Below are 20,162 nucleotides of genomic sequence, written 5' to 3'. Positions count from 1 at the left end.
TGGGGTTGATAGAAGATATAGAGAAGATCCAACGGAGAGCAGCGCGCTTCGTTACAAGATCATTTAGTAATCGCGAAAGCGTTACGGAGATGATAGATAAACTCCAGTGGAAGACTCTGCACGAGAGACGCTCAGTAGCTCGGTACGGGCTTTTGTCAAAGTTTCGAGAACATACCTTCACCGAAGAGTCAAGCAGTGTATCGCTCCCTCCTATGTATATCTCGCGAAGAGACCATGAGGATAAAATCAGAGAGATTAGAGCCCACACAGAGGCATACCGACAATCCTTCTTTCCACGAACAATACGAGACTGGAATAGAAAGGAGAACCGATAGAGGTACTCAAGGTAACCTCTGCCACACACCGTCAGGTGGCTTGCGGAGTATGGATGTAGATGTAGATGTAGATAATATCGACTGCATTATACATTTGTGAAGCTTGTAGAGTAATTAGTTGTGTAATTAGTTTATCGATGACGATACCATGTATGCAAACACTGAAACCGAGCGAGGTGGCGTAGTGGTTGGCACACTGGACTCGCGCTCGGGAGGACGACGGTTCAATCCCGCGTCCGGCCATCCTGATTTAGGTTTTCCGTGATTTCCCTAAATCGCTCCAGGCAAATGCCGGGATGGTTCCTTTGAAAGGGCACGGCCGACTTCCTGCCCCATCCTTCCCTAATCCGATGAGACCGATGACCTCGCGGTTTGGTCTCTTCCCCCAAACAACCATCCAACCAAACACTGAAATGCTTTATCGCTACACTACTCACCAAGTAAAATATTGTCGTTCAGGAGGGTTTCTCGACAGTTTCTAGCTTACAGTGAGAATGTGATATCTGCAGGCGGCCGGAGTGGTCGATCGGTTCTAGGCGCTACAGTCTCGAACCGCGCGGCCGCTACGGGACGCAGGTTCGAATCCTGTCCCGGGCATGGATGTGTGTGATGTCCTTAGGTTAGTTAGGTTTAAGTAGTTCTAAGTTCTAGTAGTTAAGTCTTATAGTGCTCAGAGCCATTTGAACCATTTGATATCTCCATGTATGTGATATAAAGTCTCTTATTACATTCATATCCAAGGAATCACACTGAAACTCATATACTTCAGATCTTGGACCCTTTTTAGCAAGAGCATAAAGGGGATACACATATGGAAATTTCCACTTTCCGAATTTTTGTAACGAACCGTACAGAAATGTCAGCATAGGCAGCACGTAGACATCCTTGTTTTATTGGATAATATCTAAAATTTCTGACCTTGCTTCTTCATCATATGATTTTATAATATTACTTCCTGTTTCACCACTCTCGCGATGAACTGTCTGTCCCTTCTTGCAATTTGAAGACATTGTTAGGCAGAAGATATAATTCCAGTGGCTAATGGCTCACCAGTCACTGGACTGTGCATTGTTCTTGACAAAAGATAAACAATAACGAAATAAGACAGCACAACTATATACATACAGGGCTATTACAAATGATTGAAGCGATTTCATAAATTCACTGTAGCTCCATTCATTGACATATGGTCACGACACACTACAGATACGCAGAAAAACTCATAAAGTTTTGTTCGCCTGAAGCCGCACTTCAGGTTTCTGCCGCCAGAGCGCTCGAGAGCGCAGTGAGACAAAATGGCGACAGGAGCCGAGAAAGTGTATGTCGTGCTTGAAATGCACTCACATCAGTCCGTCATAACACTGCAACGACGCTTCAGGACGAAGTTCAACAAAGATCCACCAACTGCTTACTCCATTCGACGATGGTATGCGCAGTTTAAAGCTTCTGGATGCCTCTGTAAGGGGAAATCAACGGGTCGGCCTGCAGTGAGCGAAGAAACGGTTGAACGCGTGCGGGCAAGTCTCACGCGTAGCCCGCGGAAGTCGACGAATAAAGCAAGCAGGGAGCTAAACGTACCACAGCCGACGGTTTGGAAAGTCTTACGGAAAAGGCTAAAGCAGAAGCCTTACCGTTTACAATTGCTACAAGCCCTGACACCCGATGACAAAGACAAACGCTTTGAATTTTCGACGCAGTGCAACAGCTCATGGTAGAGGATGCGTTCAGTGCGAGACTTGTTTTCGGTGATAAAGCAACATTTTTTCTTAATGGTGAAGTGAACAAACACAATGTGCGAATCTGGGCGGTAGAGAATCCTCATGCATTCGTGCATCAAATTCGCAATTCACCAAAAGTTAACGTGTTTTGTGCAATCTCACGGTTTAAAGTTTACGGCCCCTTTTTCTTCTGCGAAAGAAACGTTACAGGACACGTGTATCTGGACATGCTGGAAAATTGGCTCATGCCACAACTGGAGGCTGACAGCGCCGACTTTATCTTTCAACAGGATGGTGCTCCACCGCACTTCCACCATGATGTTCGGCATTTCTTAAACAGGAGATTGGAAAACCGATGGATCGGTCGTGGTGGAGATTATGATCAGCAATTCATGTCATGGCCTCCACGCTCTCCCGACTTAACCCCATGCGATTTATTTCTGTGGGGTTATGTGGAAGATTCAGTCTTTAAACCTCCTCTACCAAGAAACGTGCCAGAACTGCGAGCTCGCATCAATGATGCTTTCGAACTCATTGATGGGGACATGCTGCGCCGAGGAACTTGATTATCGGATTGATGTCTGCCGAATCACTAAAGGGGCACATATCGAACAATTGTGAATGCCTAAAAAAACTTTTTGAGTTTCTGTATGTGTGTGTATGTGTATTGTGAAAATATCTCAAATAATAAAGTTATTGTAGAGCTGGGAAATCGCTTCAATCATTTGTAATAACCCTGTATAAATAACTGAAAAATATGTTGAAAAAATGAAAAAGGTCGAGAGCCTAACTGGCGAAAAACGAAACACTACTCTATGAGTATAAAGTTCAGCAATAAGTCAATATTTTTCGGACTGCCAACACTACCAATGGCCACATGTGGGTTGCCTAAGGGAGCATAAGGCAGGACTGCTTTCCCACTCCCCGCCTAAACCCTTCCGCGCGTGAACTGCGCCGCAACCACAACGCCCCGCGACCTGGCGCAGGCGCGTGTCGCGTCGCCGTAGCGTCACGTCCCTATCTGCGCGGTCGCACCTCAACCTATTAAATTACAAAAATGAGTGCTACACTGCTCCGCGCCGCGTCCCTCGAGCTACACGCGTCTCAATCTGCGTCTAGCGTTACGTACCAGCGCGAGGAATTTACGCCTCTCGTGGACTAGACTCGAATGATCTCCTGTTCGGAAGCAACTCCTAGGCGAGCGCCGTCTGTTTCAGGAATGCGTATCGCTGCATTTTCAAGTCGATTCCTGCGTGCGCGTAGGCGCGGGCGAGACAGGACCTGCCCTCAGTGGCATTGCGGCAGCACTGTTAAGGAAGTGTCGCCGCACACACTGCATTCAGAGGAGTCATATTTGTCACCGCCAGCGCCGGCGTTATTATATTACACCGCAGGTGCCCGGTAAATGATATCTGAGGTCGTGCGCAGGCCGCTGTGCATTCGGTGCTGTCCGCTATCTGAAACCAGAGAGTGATAACGACCCTGTTAGCTGCTCGTCGCCGTGGCCTTTTCCTGGCGCCAAGCGCTCACATGCAACAATGTCTAAAAAGAAAGTGCGTTTTCCACAAAAGGCATGCGCCTCAGTTTGCATGTTAGACGACTGGCCACATGCCTTATATAGAGAGAGGCACATGTGCGTCCCTGGGTGCAGGTTGCTGTTGACAGGTGGCGCTTCCAGAAACGTATTGAGAACATTTCAAGAATTAAAGTCCAGTAGTTAGCGAACTGCGAAGACAGCGTACTATGAATACTTACCTGAGCGCTGTAAGAGGGTGGTGTGAATTAATACACTACTGGCCATTAAAATTGCTACACCACGAAGATGACGTGCTACAGACGCAGAATTTAACCGACAGTAAGAAGATGTTGTCATATGCAAATGATTAGCTTTTCAGAGTATTCACACAAGGTTGGCGCCGGTGGCGACACCTACAACGTGCTGACACTGGAAGCGTGAATTCGTCATCGCCATACTGGCGTATCACCCAGCGTGATGGTGTGGGGTGCCATTGGTTACAGGTCTCGGTCATCTCTTGTTCGCAATGACGGCACTTCGAGCAGTGGACGCTACATTTCAGATGTGTTACGACCCTTCATTCGATCCCTGCGAAACCCTACATTTCAGCAGGATAATGCACGACCGCATGTTGCGGGTCCTGTACGGGCCTTTCTGGATACAGAAAATGTTCAACCACTGCCCTGGCCAGCACATTCTCCACATCTCTCACCAATTGAAAACGTCTTGTCAATGGTGGCCGAGCAACTGGCTCGTCACAAGACGCCAGTCACTACTCTTGATGAACTGTGGTATCGTGTTGAAGCTGCATGGGCAGCTGTACCTGTACACGCCATCCAAGCTCTGTTTGACTCAATGCCCAGGCGTATCAAGGCCGTTCTTACGGCCAGAGGTGGTTGTTCTGAGTACTGATTTCTCAGGATCTATACACCCAAATTGCGTGAAAATGTAATCACATGTCAGTTCTAGTATAATATATTGTCCACTGAATACCCGTTTATCATCTGCATTTCTTCTTGATTAGCAGTTTTAATGGCCAGTAGTGTACAACAATGTTTCAAAAAAGACAGTATCATTTACTGATTATCCAGCTTAAAAATACTTGTACATTTTGTGAAGCACAAATATAATTACTTATATGTCTATATTTTTTCCTCGGCCGCCGAAGAGCCGGTCACTTAAGATCTTCAACGTTCCTTATTGTTGAACTTTTGAAAATATCTCGAAGCCACACAAATTTTTCACGACCTTTGATATAAACAATGTTGTCTTTATGATTGTAGATTCGAAGCGTTGTCACTGTTTCTTCATACTGTAAACCATCGACATCCCACCGCCTCCCATGGTGATTGAATGCCACTGTACATCGAATCTTGTCACTCTGCACTGTTCTAAATGGCTTGGGTGAAGCGACGATTGTTGAGAACGTTGTTAATGCCAGTCCAGAGTTTTGAAACGCAAGAGAAGCATCATCTTTGAACACTGTAAGTAGGCTGTTTATATTTTCTTATTGGCAACGTTACGTAGCGCTCTGTATGAAAATCACTGGCTGTGCTGTGTGCAGTCTGTGGCTAGTTTGCATTGTTGTCTGCCATTGTAGTGTTGGGCAGCGGCAGCTGGATGTGAACAGCGCGTAGCGTTGGGCAGTTAGGCGTGAGCCGCCAGCAGTGGTGGATGTGTGGAAGGAAATGGCGGAGTTTTGAAATTACATTTATTATGACTTTTGATGATATTAAGGTAAATACAGTGTTTGTTCTCTATTAAAATCTTTCATTTGCTAACTATCCCTATCAGTAGTTAGTGCCTTCAGTAGTTTGAATCTTTTATTTAGCTGGCAGTAGTGGCACTCGCTGTATTGCAGTAGTTCCAGTAACGAAGATTTTTGTGAGGTAAGTGATTTGTGAAAGGTATAGGTTAATGTTAGTCAGGGCCATTCTTTTGTAGGGATTTTTGAAAGTCAGATTGCGTTGCGCTAAATAATATTGTGTGTCAGGTTAAGCACAGTCTTGTATAAATTGTTCTAAGGGGACGTTTCATATGTCGACCCTTAGCCTAGGATACCTCACTGGAATCTTCTGATTTTTTCTTGTAGTTTGTGTATTTAGTGTAGCTTTTGTTTATTGCTAGCGCGTAATTATAAAGAGAATTTCCTTGGTAGTTGTGGTTTTTCATTGTTGCACAGTAAAACAGTTGTGGCATGCATGTAGATTTGCACCAAGTATTTCGCAGCTGCGCTTGCAATTAACTAGATATTATTTTCATTTCTATGTTAATGTGTTCTCTTATTTTTGCTCTTCAAATTGTGTTTTTTTTTGTGTTGTCATTTGAAATATTGTGACAATAATGGCGTGTGAAAAACGTAATACTAAGCTCCAAAGTAAACTGAGAAATGACAGTGAAGACGAAAGCAGTGTGTTAGTGCCACCGAGTAATGAATTAACTAATGTTGAAAGTAGTAATTTGGTAATTGTACATAGGGAAATGGAGCGGGCTGCAAACAATGGTGTAGACAGTGAAACAATTAGTCAACAGGGAAGCATTATCGATCGATCGGTCGGCAACAGCTCCCCTCAGGAATCCGTAAGGACAGAACACAATATTGCAAATACTGTAGACTCAGGTTTTGGGTTCTCACCGTTTTCTCAAATAAGTCAAGACACATTTTCTGCATGTCAAAATGTGAATGTTGCTGGTGCAAATGCACTGCCGAAAAGCGTAGAGGAACAGATTCCAGCCACTAATGCATTGTTATTACAATTAATGCAACAAATGGGACAAAATCTTCAAAAGTTAGACACAATGGAACAAAATCTTCAAAAGTTAGACACCACACTTGAACAAACACGTGAAGATTTAACTACTGAGTTACATAACATCGAATCGAAATGTCAAAAAGTCTGTAATGACGTAAAAACACAAATTTGTGAGCATTTCCAACCTATTTTTTCGCGTCATGAAAATGCATTACTGAATCACGAAGCAGCCATAAAAGAACTGCAAACTATTGTTCATGAAAATCATGAGACCTTGCAAGCTAAAATGGACTCAGTTGCATCTACCGATTCGGTTACGCAACTTGCAAAAACTCAGGAAAACTTAAAGGACACAGTAGATACTCTGAAAATTGGTTCAGAAAGACACACTGAGGAAATAAGTACACTTTCGGAGAAAGTAGCCGAACTTTCGGATCAGTTCACTAACTTATCTGCAAAGGTAGATGATGATCTGAATGACACAAGACCTGTAGCCATCACTGACACAGAAGAGTGCGAACAAATTAGGAAATTCAAACAAAATCAGAATCAAATTAATACGCAACACCAAAGAGAAATCCGGGAAGTACAAGTTCAGCTGACACAGGTAATACCAGAATTACGTATTTCAGAGGCCACTCGCGCTCCAATACGGGAAGAGGGACATAGAAATACGGAACAGCCACAAAATAATAACTCAGGGCACTTCGGAAATTATGAAAGAAATTGGCAAGGTACACCGAATTTTGAGATGGAACCGCCAACACGACGAACCAATGACCGATATGCGACTTGCCGACACGCTGATTTTGACTATAAGCTGTTCATTACTACACGTAAATTCAAAACGTATAAGAATTCTGCCAACGACATTCATCCACAAGCGTGGCTCCATCAATTGTCTCATTGTTTTCCTCCCAACTGGTCTACATCTACATCTACATCCATACTCCGCAAGCCACCTGACGGTGTGTGGCGGAGGGTACCTTCATTGGAGCACAGGTTAGAATTTATGTGTGGCTACTTGGAGAATGAACCAGCTGTAAGAATGCCATCGTCAAATATTTTGAAGACATGTTGCACAAGAATCAGTACCTGTCAAACCCATACAGCCCCTCAGAACTCATCCGCATTTGTTTAATCAAATTACCTGAACATTTACGGCATATTATTTTGGCAGGACGTTGCAAAGACGACATTTAAGCTTTTCAGAGACTCTTACAAGAATTAGAAATTGACACAGACAGTTGCGGGATGCAAAAACTGGAAAACAATCACTACAGGTCACATCCGTCACAATTCCGTGACGACAGAAACAATAAATGGCCACGACAAACCTATTCTTACAACGTAAATCGTGACCAAAAGAGACACCACCCGTATGACAACCACTGGCAGAGTAATAATTACAGGGAAAGATCACCTCTCCGCAGTAATGACTATCACAGAGACAATCAGAGAAACAGACAATATGGGAACCAAAACAATTATTATCAAGGGAGACAGAATAACTTCAGACGCAACGGTCCACCATGCAGTTACGATTCTGGGAGAAATTCTCCACCACATGACCGACAAACAAGAAACTGTGTAAACTACCGGCAAAACGACAGACCTGAATTCCATCAGAACTGGCGGGATTTAAACAGAGCAGAGCCCTCTCGTCAAGGCGAATTTGTTGCAGTTAGGTCTCCTAATCCCAGTAACGACGCGCGCCAACAAAGAAACCGACAATGACTCACACCGCAGGCAGCCACCTGCGCCCGCTGGCTCAGGGAAAAATAACATTGACGCTAACCTTGAGCAAAATTCCAGTATTCTTTACGGACGAATACCGCATGATAATTGTATTCAAGTTGAAACTCTGCATACTAGGTTTCACATGTGAAACCATTTATTCAGAGATAATCTGCTTTTTAACTTTGTCTTTGCCATAAAACGTTTCACTTCACGCTACTAGTATGCTTTAGAAACTGTTATCATGCAACTATGTTTTGAAGTTAAATATCCAGTAAAGAACCAGGAGAACTTATTTAAACAGAAGTTACGAATGCATTGTTATTGCGAACAGACGACACAGTGTTATTGTGTGTGTACATTCTTGCTTGTTAGTTGCACTATTACGTAACGACTATAAGGCTTACATACTTAGAACATTTACCAGTACTGCTAATGAGATTTTAATGCAACATTTTTGTGTACTTGAAAATACATTCTGGATTTGAAGTACTTTCTGTGAGATACCAGATGAGACAATGGTTAGTTTATGTGACAGCTACACGATTTTATCACGACGCTACTAATGAGTGACAATTTACAATGTTGCTTTTGCGGTGTATCTGTTTTATATCGACACAGTTTTTTCTGAAGCCTTCTGGAAAGCAAAACATGTTTTAGTAGTAACTTTTGTGGTATAACTACAAGGAGACAGCCTTTTCCATAGCACAACAATACGTTACAGCACAGTACTTTCATCATCACAACAATAAGCGTAATAACTAAGATATCTCTACGCCAAGCATTTCACTTTTGTTTATCATGAGGTAAGTACATTGGCTTCTGCTGAACTTAGCTTTCGGAGGACGATAACTACGACACTCCCACAGAGATTATCTTACAGCAAGACGCACATTTAGCGCTACAGGACATGTATTTGAGTGATTAATTTTGTACTTAAAACATTTATTTTTTAAGATTTTTGAATTACAAAGAAAGTTTTCCGTGATACATTTCATTCCATTGCTGTAATCTGTAACACCTGAGGGTATAATTACAATAATCCTCAGGGGGGTACACGCCTACTTTGTGTACCATGTGTGTGGCAAGCACAAGGAGCCCTAGCTAATATGGTATTTGCTTATACAACTTTACACATCGGTACCATATTTCTCCAACACAGAATTACATAGCTATCTGATCATTTAACCTCAGGGGGGTACACGCCTACTTTGTGTACCATGTGTTTGGCAAGCACAAGGAACCCTAGCTAATATGGTATTTGCTTATACAACTTTACACATCGGTACCATATTTCTCTAAAACACAAATTACACAGCTATCTGATCATTTAACTGAGAGAGACAAACTTCTTTACTACGTCAGTGACAGATGTCTACGTAATTACTCCGTTGGGTAACTTCACACTTACGAAATTGTATTTTGTCTGTACTTTGTGAATTGTTCATATTTTTTCAGAACCATTGTGATACTATGAGAGCTTTGAATGATGTATTTGGTAAGGGAGAATGATTTTAAAGTACGTTTGAGGTAGATGACACTATTTAAATGAGCAGAGAATTTTCTTTAGGTTTTGAAATTATTGGAGGAAGCTACGACGATTTTGAGATTTGACTGAGGTGTTATGATGTTATTATTACGATGACGATGTGTATTATGCTGCTGAGGTATGTTTATGATTAATAGGCTGATGCTATATGAGTTATTTGATTATGCTACTTATCTGTTATGATGCAATATTGAAGAAGTGTCGACGAATAAGGTAAGGAGGAATGAATAGTGGTTAGGGACGCTGACTTGTGAAAAAGGATGTTGGAAACCAAGAATCGTACTTTAAGAGTTATGAAATGTGTGTAAATGCGTGTATGTATCACAATGCCGGCGAAAAGTTTTTTGGACACTGTTATATTCATAGGATTTTGTTTCTACACATTTGCAACGCAAATTCTTGACCTGTGAAATATTTTTATATGAGACTGTCACTGTAGCGGAAGCTGCTGTCGTAAATATTTCCGTAAGAAAGTTAAGTGACCACCTGCACGTGCATCGTGGGCACACAGCTGTGTCAGACACCTGGAGAACAAGCCATTAGTGTGGGTGCCTCGTCAGAAGCACAGGTAGAAAAAAAGAAAGGGGAGGCCATTGTCCGCGCTACTGACATTTCCTTGTTGAAAGCATACTGTGGAGCTCGTAATTTATGATATTTACTGAAATGCCTAATGAAACGATGAGAAACATTTCACAGCTATTGTCTTGCTAGTTGAGAAAAATGCCATATGACTTGCTTTATGTATTTATTTACACATTTTGTTTAATATCAAGTTTCTAGCTGCACTGCAGCATTGGTTAAAATAAAATTTAATATATGTACTAATATAGTTATTTTATGCCTACAGATCCAGTCAATAAGAAATTTATGATCTACTTCCAAGAAAACGAGGGCACATAAATAGACATTTCCCTTCACAGGAATTGCATAAATAATTTCTTTACGATTTGGTAACTTATCTGCTAGTGTAAGTTCTCGTGATGCATCACTCTAGTGTTAAGATGTGACATAGGTATTAGACATGGCCATTTTAGTGTAATATTTTTTCTGCTTGAGCTATGTCATGTTTAGGTATAAGTTATAGCATTTGCTGCTGCTGTTTGCCAGGCATAGTGTTACTGAATTTGACTTTGTGTTACTCTTCTAAGCTAGTTTTTCTTGTTTCCTGCACAGTGCCTTATATTAGTTGTAATTTATGATGCTTGCTTTGCCATTTCTATTTTTTGTCATTGATGTTTGTATTAATTGTTTTATGTGATGCTGCATTGCCTCGTCCCTTAGTTTAGCATCTGAGCTCAGTAGATTTAAGTTAGCTTAATAGGGGGTAGACTATATAAGAAACTAACTATGATGACTTGGAAGAAATGTATTGAGAAGCTATATGAAAATGGTTTGGGCAAAAAAAAAAGGATACTGTACAGTGGAGAAAAACTATTTTGACAGAGGATGTGAACCGAATACAGAAAGCAAGCTTAGATAGGACTTTTTGGGAATAATGATGAACGAAGGGAGATCTCCATGCAAAATACTGCAGTAAAACGAACCCTGTCCTTTCCCTTTTGTGTTATCCCACTATATGTTTGTGTACCCTTGTGTATTTGTTTTCTTCCTGTCTCAGTGTAGTTTCATAGAATTTTTTCTTCTTCTAATACTAAGCTACATTCACTATGATGAGGAATACTGTTATCCTCGAATATAATTGGCATTAATAATATGTTATTTACTTTGTAAAGATGTTAGAGATTATTTATTCTGTTTTGTTTTAATGCTCATGTGTGAAGTTGATGTTTCGCAAGTTATTCTGATCTTTTATGTATGTACTCATGTCATAATTCCTGTAACACTGATGTATATGTTAGTTCAATTCTTTTGTAAAGCCCATATTACCACAAATGTTATCTGTATTATTATGTTTTTAATGATGTATTTTGTACCTTTGTAATTGTATTCTCATGTTATAATATTGTAACACCAGTTCATCAAATTAAGTAACTTATAAGCATTCATTTCACTGCACACATTTCTGTTGGTCATAGTAATGCACAATATGTGAGAAGTTGGGACTGTTAGTGTTTGCACGTGTGTTACTAATTCAGCAAGGGACTGGATAACAGCATTGCTGGTTCTAAGGACAATTCCAAAAAATTTGTGAGTGCACAAGTGGTGGTTATGGACTTGCTATATTATCTGCAAGACTCTTCAATGGTGATTGTGCACCTGCACAGTCACAACAGATGGCTGCTGGCCATCTCTACAAGGACTACAGTGGGTCTGCATCTTTGATGGCACACCAATACCATTATTTCTACAAGGACTGCAGTGGGTCTGCGCCTCTGGTGGCCCACCAACACCAATACTCTCTACCAGGACTGCAGTGGGTCTGCACCTCTGGTGGCCCACCAATACCACATTCTCTACCAGGACTACAGTGGGTCTACTCTGTGATGACCTACCTACTAATATTCATCAACTTCGACTGACTCTGCGGTGGGTTTGCTCTGTTGTGGCCCATTACCTGTCAGCATTTCAAGAGTCAGCACTGTCTTTCCGTTGGAAGGACACCACTACTTCTTCAAGACTGCATGGAAATCCACTACTTCTGTGTGCAATTTCTTTTACTAACGAGACTTTGTGAAAAAAAACTGTAATTACTATTATGATGAATGATCAGGACTATCTTTATGGACTGTGAGAAAATTTAGCTTTTGACCAACATTGTATCAATAAGTGTGTGCATTGGATATCTTTGTTAGTGTAATTATAAAAAATTTTATCAAATCATTATTGGCCACTGGCCAAAAAAATTTGTAAAATTTTTTGTGGGGAGCATGGGGGCTATGTAAGTAGGCTGTTTAGATTTTTATATTGGTAATTCCACATAGCGCTCTGTATGAAAATCACTGGCTGTGCTGTGTGCAGCCTGTGGCTAGTTTGCATTGTTGTCTGCCATTGTAGTGTTGGGCAGCGGCAGCTGGATGTGAACAGCGCGTAGCATTGGGCAGTTAGAGGTGAGCCGCCAGCAGTGGTGGATGTGTGGAAGGAAATGGCGGAGTTTTGAAATTACATATATTATGACTTTTGATGATATTAAGGTAAATACAGTGTTTGTTCTCTATTAAAATCTTTCATTTGCTAACTATCCCTATCAGTAGTTAGTGCCTTCAGTAGTTTGAATCTTTTATTTAGCTGGCAGTAGTGGCGCTCGCTGTATTGCAGTAGTTCCAGTAACGAAGATTTTTGTGAGGTAAGTGATTTGTGAAAGGTATAGGTTAATGTTAGTCAGGGCCATTCTTTTGTAGGGATTTTTGAAAGTCAGATTGCGTTGCGCTAAATAATATTGTGTGTCAGGTTAAGCACAGTCTTGTATAAATTGTTCTAAGGGGACGTTTCACTATTCAGTAAAGATATTTGATTTTTGCGTTGCTTGTAGCGTTGTATGTCATCTTCGTGGTGAAGTGCTCATCATCTCGCTAATGATCATACTTATTGTGATTTACCCATTTAAGTAAGACAAGGCGAAAAATTTGAAAAGTTTGCAACGAAAAATATTGGTCGCTATGATCTTGCGTTTGGTGCGTGTGCTGTGAATGAAATTTAGGCAACACATTGAATTTTTCTTTACACTTGGGAGGAAATCTCTATCTGCCTCCGATCACCAGAAAAGGATCGTATGTAGCACGTTCACTCCAAATCGCACGCCCATGAGAATGAAATATTCAGAACATTCCTCATCTCTCCTAAACCACTCGAGACATCGTAACGAGATTTTAGCGAATGATAGCGCCAAGGAGTTTGGCATCTTGCCAAACTGTTAACACATGGAACTTTCTTACCTGTGGTGACACATCAGAAGTTACAGTTTTTATTTTTTTCACTCAGACTTTTTAGAGTCATCGATAGCTAGTGAAACGAGAATTTCCTAGTATGAAAATAAAAATGAAATTTCTTCTCTTATGTAACTGCAAACCGACATTATCAGGTTTTCTGTACGCTATTGATATCTCTGGTCGCCAACTGCGTGTTTAGTGAAACACTCTCTTTCAAAATTCTATCGCAATAGCTGCTGCAAGGAGAGTTTGTGCAAATTATACTGTATTTTGACAAAAGAAGCACAATTAAACCTGCCAACAAGAGAAATGTAACCATTACTCATAAGTGGTGATGCTTCTTAAAATGAGAAAACGTTAACAACACAAAAATAAATCGTCAGTTCTGTTTGCAACTGTGGTTGAATCCATGTACCCGTCATATCTGTAATACTAAACAACTGGATTGGAAACTTAGCAAAGGGTTTTATTCCTATTGTTCATCTGAGCAATATTAAAACAATGACGAGCGTATACTTCAGGCACACACACAAGCCAGTCGCTGGTTGCTCACCTACGGCCCGGCAAAATGACAATGTACGATTCGAGAAATAGAATTGAGAAAAGTAAGCGACTGATTTCCACACAACACAATGGTCAATCTACTGTCAACAGCTGAGAATAGTGCGTGTGACAGAAATACGGAAGCTAGGCAGGTGTGCGTTGTGTGGGGAAGAGTTCGAAAAACATTGTCATGAATGTAGGCCTGCCTTGTCAGCAATAAATTAAATATATAATATCACCAGACTCATCCAGGGCATTCATGCTTTCGGAATAGGCAGAAAGCAGATTTCAGAGTACCTGTTGGCTCAACACAAAAGTTTTGTCTCAAGTACAGATAGTGTTGAGGATCAGTGGACAAAGTTCAAAACCGTCGTACATTATGCGTTAGATGAGTATGTGCCAAGCAAGATCGTAAGAGATGGAAAAGAGCCACCGTGGTACAACAACCGAGTTATAAAACTGCTGCGGAAGCAAAGGGAACTTCACAGCAAACATAAACATAGCCAAAGCCTTGCAGACAAACAAAAATTACGCGAAGCGAAATGTAGTGTGAGGAGGGCTATGCGAGAGGCGTTCAATGAATTCGAAAGTAAAGTTCTACGTACTGACTTGGCAGAAAATCCTAAGAAATTTTGGTCTTATGTCAAAGCGGTAGGTGGATCAAAACAAAATGTTCAGACACTCTGTGACCAAAATGGTACTGAAACAGAGGATGACAGACTAAAGGCCGAAATACTAAATGTGTTTTTCCAAAGTTGTTTCACAGAGGAAGACTGCACTGTAGTCCCTTCTCTAGATTGTCGCACAGATGACAAAATGGTAGATAACGAAATAGACGACAGAGGGATAGAGAAACAATTAAAATCGCTCAAAAGAGGAAAGGCCTCTGGACCTGATGGGATACCAGTTCGATTTTACACAGAGTACGCGAATGAACTTGCCCCCCTTGTTGCAGCGGTGTACCGTAGGTCTCTAGAAGAGCGTAGCGTTCCAAAGGATTGGAAAAGGGCACAGGTCATCCCCGTTTTTAAGAAGGGACGTCGAACAGATGTGCAGAACTATAGACCTATATCTCTAACGTCGATCAGTTGCAGAATTTTGGAACACGTATTGTGTTCGAGTATAATTACTTTTCTGGAGACTAGAAATCTACTCTGTAGGAATCAACATGGGTTTAGAAAAAGACGGTCATGTGAAACCCAGCTCGCGCTATTCGTCTACGAGACTCAGAGGGCCATAGACACGGGTTCACAGGTAATGCCGTGTTTCTTGACTTCCGCAAGGCGTTCGATACAGTTCCCCACAGTCGTTTAATGAACAAAGTAAGAGCATATGGACTATCAGACCAATTGTGTGACTGGATTGAGGAGTTCCTAGATAACAGGACGCAGCATGTCATTCTCAATGGAGAGAAGTCTTCCGAAGTAAGAGTGATTTCAGGTGTGCCGCAGGGGAGTGTCATAGGACCGTTGCTATTCACAGTATACATAAATGACCTGGTGGATGACATCGAAAGTTCACTGAGGCTTTTTGCAGATGATGCTGTGGTGTATCGAGAGGTTGTAACAATGGAAAATTGTACTGAAATGCAGGAGGATCTGCAGCGAATTGACGCATGGTGCAGGAAATGGCAATTGAATCTCAATATAGACAAGTGTAATGTGCTGCGAATACACAGAAAGATAGATCCTTTATCATTTAGCTACAAAATAGCAGGTCAGCAACTGGAAGTGGTTAATACCATAAATTATCTGGGAGTACGCATTAGGAGTGATTTAAAATGGAATGATCATATAATGTTGATCGTCGGTAAAGCAGATGCCAGACTGAGACTCATTGGAAGAATCCTAAGGAAATGCAATCCGAAAACAAAGGAAGTAGGTTACAGTACACTTGTTCGCCCACTGCTTGAATACTGCTCAGCAGTGTGGGATCCGTACCAGATGGGGTTGATAGAAGATATAGAGAAGATCCAACGGAGAGCAGCGCGCTTCGTTACAAGATCATTTAGTAATCGCGAAAGCGTTACGGAGATGATAGATAAACTCCAGTGGAAGACTCTGCACGAGAGACGCTCAGTAGCTCGGTACGGGCTTTTGTCAAAGTTTCGAGAACATACCTTCACCGAAGAGTCAAGCAGTGTATCGCTCCCTCCTATGTATATCTCGCGAAGAGACCATGAGGATAAAATCAGAGAGATTAGAGCCCACACAGAGGCATACCGACAATCCTTCTTTCCACGAACAATACGAGACTGGAATAGAAAGGAGAACCGATAGAGGTACTCAAGGTAACCTCTGCCACACACCGTCAGGTGGCTTGCGGAGTATGGATGTAGATGTAGATGTAGATAATATCGACTGCATTATACATTTGTGAAGCTTGTAGAGTAATTAGTTGTGTAATTAGTTTATCGATGACGATACCATGTATGCAAACACTGAAACCGAGCGAGGTGGCGTAGTGGTTGGCACACTGGACTCGCGCTCGGGAGGACGACGGTTCAATCCCGCGTCCGGCCATCCTGATTTAGGTTTTCCGTGATTTCCCTAAATCGCTCCAGGCAAATGCCGGGATGGTTCCTTTGAAAGGGCACGGCCGACTTCCTGCCCCATCCTTCCCTAATCCGATGAGACCGATGACCTCGCGGTTTGGTCTCTTCCCCCAAACAACCATCCAACCAAACACTGAAATGCTTTATCGCTACACTACTCACCAAGTAAAATATTGTCGTTCAGGAGGGTTTCTCGACAGTTTCTAGCTTACAGTGAGAATGTGATATCTGCAGGCGGCCGGAGTGGTCGATCGGTTCTAGGCGCTACAGTCTCGAACCGCGCGGCCGCTACGGGACGCAGGTTCGAATCCTGTCCCGGGCATGGATGTGTGTGATGTCCTTAGGTTAGTTAGGTTTAAGTAGTTCTAAGTTCTAGTAGTTAAGTCTTATAGTGCTCAGAGCCATTTGAACCATTTGATATCTCCATGTATGTGATATAAAGTCTCTTATTACATTCATATCCAAGGAATCACACTGAAACTCATATACTTCAGATCTTGGACCCTTTTTAGCAAGAGCATAAAGGGGATACACATATGGAAATTTCCACTTTCCGAATTTTTGTAACGAACCGTACAGAAATGTCAGCATAGGCAGCACGTAGACATCCTTGTTTTATTGGATAATATCTAAAATTTCTGACCTTGCTTCTTCATCATATGATTTTATAATATTACTTCCTGTTTCACCACTCTCGCGATGAACTGTCTGTCCCTTCTTGCAATTTGAAGACATTGTTAGGCAGAAGATATAATTCCAGTGGCTAATGGCTCACCAGTCACTGGACTGTGCATTGTTCTTGACAAAAGATAAACAATAACGAAATAAGACAGCACAACTATATACATACAGGGCTATTACAAATGATTGAAGCGATTTCATAAATTCACTGTAGCTCCATTCATTGACATATGGTCACGACACACTACAGATACGCAGAAAAACTCATAAAGTTTTGTTCGCCTGAAGCCGCACTTCAGGTTTCTGCCGCCAGAGCGCTCGAGAGCGCAGTGAGACAAAATGGCGACAGGAGCCGAGAAAGTGTATGTCGTGCTTGAAATGCACTCACATCAGTCCGTCATAACACTGCAACGACGCTTCAGGACGAAGTTCAACAAAGATCCACCAACTGCTTACTCCATTCGACGATGGTATGCGCAGTTTAAAGCTTCTGGATGCCTCTGTAAGGGGAAATCAACGGGTCGGCCTGCAGTGAGCGAAGAAACGGTTGAACGCGTGCGGGCAAGTCTCACGCGTAGCCCGCGGAAGTCGACGAATAAAGCAAGCAGGGAGCTAAACGTACCACAGCCGACGGTTTGGAAAGTCTTACGGAAAAGGCTAAAGCAGAAGCCTTACCGTTTACAATTGCTACAAGCCCTGACACCCGATGACAAAGACAAACGCTTTGAATTTTCGACGCAGTGCAACAGCTCATGGTAGAGGATGCGTTCAGTGCGAGACTTGTTTTCGGTGATAAAGCAACATTTTTTCTTAATGGTGAAGTGAACAAACACAATGTGCGAATCTGGGCGGTAGAGAATCCTCATGCATTCGTGCATCAAATTCGCAATTCACCAAAAGTTAACGTGTTTTGTGCAATCTCACGGTTTAAAGTTTACGGCCCCTTTTTCTTCTGCGAAAGAAACGTTACAGGACACGTGTATCTGGACATGCTGGAAAATTGGCTCATGCCACAACTGGAGGCTGACAGCGCCGACTTTATCTTTCAACAGGATGGTGCTCCACCGCACTTCCACCATGATGTTCGGCATTTCTTAAACAGGAGATTGGAAAACCGATGGATCGGTCGTGGTGGAGATTATGATCAGCAATTCATGTCATGGCCTCCACGCTCTCCCGACTTAACCCCATGCGATTTATTTCTGTGGGGTTATGTGGAAGATTCAGTCTTTAAACCTCCTCTACCAAGAAACGTGCCAGAACTGCGAGCTCGCATCAATGATGCTTTCGAACTCATTGATGGGGACATGCTGCGCCGAGGAACTTGATTATCGGATTGATGTCTGCCGAATCACTAAAGGGGCACATATCGAACAATTGTGAATGCCTAAAAAAACTTTTTGAGTTTCTGTATGTGTGTGTATGTGTATTGTGAAAATATCTCAAATAATAAAGTTATTGTAGAGCTGGGAAATCGCTTCAATCATTTGTAATAACCCTGTATAAATAACTGAAAAATATGTTGAAAAAATGAAAAAGGTCGAGAGCCTAACTGGCGAAAAACGAAACACTACTCTATGAGTATAAAGTTCAGCAATAAGTCAATATTTTTCGGACTGCCAACACTACCAATGGCCACATGCGGGTTGCCTAAGGGAGCATAAGGCAGGACTGCTTTCCCACTCCCCGCCTAAACCCTTCCGCGCGTGAACTGCGCCGCAACCACAACGCCCCGCGACCTGGCGCAGGCGCGTGTCGCGTCGCCGTAGCGTCACGTCCCTATCTGCGCGGTCGCACCTCAACCTATTAAATTACAAAAATGAGTGCTACACTGCTCCGCGCCGCGCCCCTCGAGCTACATGCGTCTCAATCTGCGTCTAGCGTTACGTACCAGCGCGAGGAATTTACGCCTCTCGTGGACTAGACTCGAATGATCTCCTGTTCGGAAGCAACTCCTAGGCGAGCGCCGTCTGTTTCAGGAATGCGTATCGCTGCATTTTCAAGTCGATTCCTGCGTGCGCGTAGGCGCGGGCGAGACAGGACCTGCCCTCAGTGGCATTGCGGCAGCACTGTTAAGGAAGTGTCGCCGCACACACTGCATTCAGAGGAGTCATATTTGTCACCGCCAGCGCCGGCGTTATTATATTACACCGCAGGTGCCCGGTAAATGATATCTGAGGTCGTGCGCAGGCCGCTGTGCATTCGGTGCTGTCCGCTATCTGAAACCAGAGAGTGATAACGACCCTGTTAGCTGCTCGTCGCCGTGGCCTTTTCCTGGCGCCAAGCGCTCACATGCAACAATGTCTAAAAAGAAAGTGCGTTTTCCACAAAAGGCATGCGCCTCAGTTTGCATGTTAGACGACTGGCCACATGCCTTATATAGAGAGAGGCACATGTGCGTCCCTGGGTGCAGGTTGCTGTTGACAGGTGGCGCTTCCAGAAACGTATTGAGAACATTTCAAGAATTAAAGTCCAGTAGTTAGCGAACTGCGAAGACAGCGTACTATGAATACTTACCTGAGCGCTGTAAGAGGGTGGTGTGAATTAATACACTACTGGCCATTAAAATTGCTACACCACGAAGATGACGTGCTACAGACGCAGAATTTAACCGACAGTAAGAAGATGTTGTCATATGCAAATGATTAGCTTTTCAGAGTATTCACACAAGGTTGGCGCCGGTGGCGACACCTACAACGTGCTGACACTGGAAGCGTGAATTCGTCATCGCCATACTGGCGTATCACCCAGCGTGATGGTGTGGGGTGCCATTGGTTACAGGTCTCGGTCATCTCTTGTTCGCAATGACGGCACTTCGAGCAGTGGACGCTACATTTCAGATGTGTTACGACCCTTCATTCGATCCCTGCGAAACCCTACATTTCAGCAGGATAATGCACGACCGCATGTTGCGGGTCCTGTACGGGCCTTTCTGGATACAGAAAATGT

Source organism: Schistocerca cancellata, chromosome 6, assembly GCF_023864275.1.
Source record: "Schistocerca cancellata isolate TAMUIC-IGC-003103 chromosome 6, iqSchCanc2.1, whole genome shotgun sequence".
Lineage (NCBI taxonomy): Eukaryota > Metazoa > Arthropoda > Insecta > Orthoptera > Acrididae > Schistocerca > Schistocerca cancellata.
The sequence above is the reverse complement of the archived record's forward strand: the minus strand, read 5'-3'. Positions refer to the sequence as shown.